This window comes from Tasmannia lanceolata, unplaced genomic scaffold, assembly GCF_043159265.1.
Source record: "Tasmannia lanceolata isolate RefF3 unplaced genomic scaffold, GAP_Taslan_0.1 ptg000101l, whole genome shotgun sequence".
NCBI lineage: Eukaryota > Viridiplantae > Streptophyta > Magnoliopsida > Canellales > Winteraceae > Tasmannia > Tasmannia lanceolata.
The window spans coordinates 180,001-184,381 of NW_027518778.1; positions in this window are offsets into that span (position 1 = coordinate 180,001).

The window sequence follows — 4,381 nt, forward strand, 5'->3', positions numbered from 1 at the left end:
GGCATTGATGCTCGGTTTCAAAGACAAACGTGCGCAGGGCCAGGGGACCGCGGATGACTGCTCGTGCTGGCCCCGTTGGGCGGCATTGATGGTCGGTTGCAAAGAAAATGCGCGATTGCTCGTGTCGGGGCCTGGCAAGCCAAGGCCAAGCGAGCCATGGCAACGCGGATGATGGCTCCAGCTGGCGCCCCGGCACTTTCTGTGGCATTGATGCTCGGTTTCAAAGACAAACGTGCGCAGGGCCAGGGGACCGCGGATGACTGCTCGTGCTGGCCCCGTTGGGCGGCATTGATGGTGTGTTGCAGAGAGCATGTGCGATTGCAAGTGTCGGCCGGGTTTGGGTTCCCTTGGGCTTTCGGGCGCCTTGGACGCAGTCTTGCGAAGACCATGGGCACAAGGCCCCGTCCTGGCCCCTTGTTCGATTCGCTCTCGTCTTGCGCTTGCTTCCAAGGTCCTCCATGACCTTCCCCATGGCCTTGCTAGATCCCCCCCATGACGCATGACCTCTGTCCGTTGATTGGTTTTGAGTGCACACCATGCCCGGCTTGGCACCGTGTTGTCGCGTGAGTGGCATTTGGATCGTGCATGGTGGTGGGCTACCTGCCAATGCGCACAAGCCTTGCACACTAGCCTTGCGCACGAGCCTTGCACAAAAGCCTTGGACACAAGCCTTGCGCACAAGCCATGCATACAAGCCTTGCTCACAAGCCTTGGGCACTGGCCCATCGCACTAGCCTTGCACACAAGCCTTGCGAACTAGCCTTGGGCACGAGCCTTGCGCAGTAGCCTTGGGCACTAGCCTTGCACACAACCCTTGGGCACTAGCCTTGCGCACCAGCCTTGCCCACAAGCCTTGCACAGCAGCCTTGCACACTAGCCTTGCATACAAGCCTTGCACACTAGCCTTGCACCCAGGCCTTGCTCACTAGCCTTGGGCACTAGCCTTGCGCACTAGCCTTGGGCACTAGCCTTGCACACAGACCTTGGGCACGCAGGCCTTGCACGCTAGGCATGCTTGGGCAAGCAGCTCCCGCAACAAGTCGGCGGGTGTAGGCATGGTTGGGCGCAGATCCCGCATCGTCTCGTCGCGTCTGGGCGCAAACCCGTCGCGTCTCGTTGCGTCTTCAGAAGTCGTCGCTAACAGCACCTTTGGTTGCCACTGGTGGTTAGGCGGGTTGGTTGCGCAAACCCTATAGGAGGGTGGCATGCTGCGGGGCGCTGGAATGCGCAGGTTTAGGGCGTTTTTGCCCGGATAGGCACTGGAATGTGCTGGTTTTGGGCGTTTTTGCCTGGACAGGCTAAGGAATGGGCATGCTTTGGGCGTTTTTGCCCGGATAGGCACTGGAATGGGCTGGTTTTGGGCGTTTTTGCCTGGATAGGCTAAGGAATGGGGCATGCTTTGGGCGTTTTTGCCCGGGCAGGCACTGGAATGCCTGGCCTTGGCTGGGCATTGCTGGGTTGGGCTCCCTTGGCCTTTCAGGCGCCTTGGATGCTGTCTTGTGAAGACCATGGGCACAAGGCCATGGCATATAGTGAGGAATGGACCACGGTTGCCAAGGTTGCGCAAGTTTTGGGCATTTTTTGCCCGGATATGCCCAAGTATGCCCCGATAGGCCCGTTACGCCCCGGTATGAACGCGTATGCCCGGATAGACTCGGTATGCCTTGGGATACATGCGAATGCCCCGATAGGCTTGGTACGCCCCGATATGCGCACGTGTGCCCCAGTAGGGCTCGGTATGCCCCGGTATGTACGCGTGTGCCCTGATAGGCCCGGTATGCCCCGATATGCACACGTGTGCCCCAATAGGGGTCGGTATGCCCCGGTAGGTACGCGTGTGCCCCGTAGTGCACGTTTCGCAGAACTCCCCGCATGTCCCGCCCCTATATGTAATACTTACTTACTTACTTACTTTCTTTCTTGCTTGCTTGCAATGGTTGGGAGTGCCCGGCATGCCCCGCTGCAGAGACCAAGGGCGCAATGACTTGGCACCGCGGATGCCGGGACTCCGGCACTTCCCGTGGCACTGATGGTTGGTTCCAAAGACAAAAGGCCGTGCAAGGCCACCGCACCGCTGATGATTTTGCTCGTGCTGGCGCCGTTGTGTGGCCAAAGAACATGCGCGAATGCTCGTGTCGGAAGGGTTGGTGTCCTGGCCCCGTCGGGTGTCACGAATGCTCGGTTGCGAAGACCATGGGACCAAAGCCATGGCACGTCGGATGATGGCTCCAGCTGGCGCCCGGGCACTTTCTGTGGCATTGATGCTCGGTTTCAAAGACAAACGTGCGCAGGGCCAGGGGACCGCGGATGACTGCTCGTGCTGGCCTCGTTGGGCGGCATTGATGGTCGGTTGCAAAGAAAATGCGCGATTGCTCGTGTCGGGGACTGGCAAGCCAAGGCCAAGCGAGCCATGGCAACGCGGATGATGGCTCCAGCTGGCGCCCCGTCACTTTCTGTGGCATTGATGCTCGGTTTCAAAGACAAACGTGCGCAGGGCCAGGGGACCGCGGATGACTGCTCGTGCTGGCCTCGTTGGGCAGCATTGATGGTCGGTTGCAAAGAAAATGCGCGATTGCTCCTGTCGGGGACTGGCAAGCCAAGGCCAAGCGAGCCATGGCAACGCGGATGATGGCTCCAGCTGGCGCCCCGGCACTTTCTGTGGCATTGATGCTCGGTTTCAAAGACAAACGTGCGCAGGACCAGGGGACCGCGGATGACTGCTCGTGCTGGCCTCGTTGGGCGGCATTGATGGTCGGTTGCAAAGAAAATGCGCGATTGCTCGTGTCGGGGACTGGCAAGCCAAGGCCAAGCGAGCCATGGCAACGCGGATGATGGCTCCAGCTGGCGCCCCGGCACTTTCTGTGGCATTGATGCTCGGTTTCAAAGACAAACGTGCGCAGGGCCAGGGGACCGCGGATGACTGCTCGTGCTGGCCCCGTTGGGCGGCATTGATGGTGTGTTGCAGAGAGCATGTGCGATTGCAAGTGTCGGCCGGGTTTGGGTTCCCTTGGGCTTTCGGGCGCCTTGGACGCAGTCTTGCGAAGACCATGGGCACAAGGCCCCGTCCTGGCCCCTTGTTCGATTCGCTCTCGTCTTGCGCTTGCTTCCAAGGTCCTCCATGACCTTCCCCATGGCCTTGCTAGATCCCCCCCATGACGCATGACCTCTGTCCGTTGATTGGTTTTGAGTGCACACCATGCCCGGCTTGGCACCGTGTTGTCGCGTGAGTGGCATTTGGATCGTGCATGGTGGTGGGCTACCTGCCAATGCGCACAAGCCTTGCACACTAGCCTTGCGCACGAGCCTTGCACAAAAGCCTTGGACACAAGCCTTGCGCACAAGCCATGCATACAAGCCTTGCTCACAAGCCTTGGGCACTGGCCCATCGCACTAGCCTTGCACACAAGCCTTGCGAACTAGCCTTGGGCACGAGCCTTGCGCAGTAGCCTTGGGCACTAGCCTTGCACACAACCCTTGGGCACTAGCCTTGCGCACCAGCCTTGCCCACAAGCCTTGCACAGCAGCCTTGCACACTAGCCTTGCATACAAGCCTTGCACACTAGCCTTGCACCCAGGCCTTGCTCACTAGCCTTGGGCACTAGCCTTGCGCACTAGCCTTGGGCACTAGCCTTGCACACAGACCTTGGGCACGCAGGCCTTGCACGCTAGGCATGCTTGGGCAAGCAGCTCCCGCAACAAGTCGGCGGGTGTAGGCATGGTTGGGCGCAGATCCCGCATCGTCTCGTCGCGTCTGGGCGCAAACCCGTCGCGTCTCGTTGCGTCTTCAGAAGTCGTCGCTAACAGCACCTTTGGTTGCCACTGGTGGTTAGGCGGGTTGGTTGCGCAAACCCTATAGGAGGGTGGCATGCTGCGGGGCGCTGGAATGCGCAGGTTTAGGGCGTTTTTGCCCGGATAGGCACTGGAATGTGCTGGTTTTGGGCGTTTTTGCCTGGACAGGCTAAGGAATGGGCATGCTTTGGGCGTTTTTGCCCGGATAGGCACTGGAATGGGCTGGTTTTGGGCGTTTTTGCCTGGATAGGCTAAGGAATGGGGCATGCTTTGGGCGTTTTTGCCCGGGCAGGCACTGGAATGCCTGGCCTTGGCTGGGCATTGCTGGGTTGGGCTCCCTTGGCCTTTCAGGCGCCTTGGATGCTGTCTTGTGAAGACCATGGGCACAAGGCCATGGCATATAGTGAGGAATGGACCACGGTTGCCAAGGTTGCGCAAGTTTTGGGCATTTTTTGCCCGGATATGCCCAAGTATGCCCCGATAGGCCCGTTACGCCCCGGTATGAACGCGTATGCCCGGATAGACTCGGTATGCCTTGGGATACATGCGAATGCCCCGATAGGCTTGGTACGCCCCGATATGCGCCCGTGTG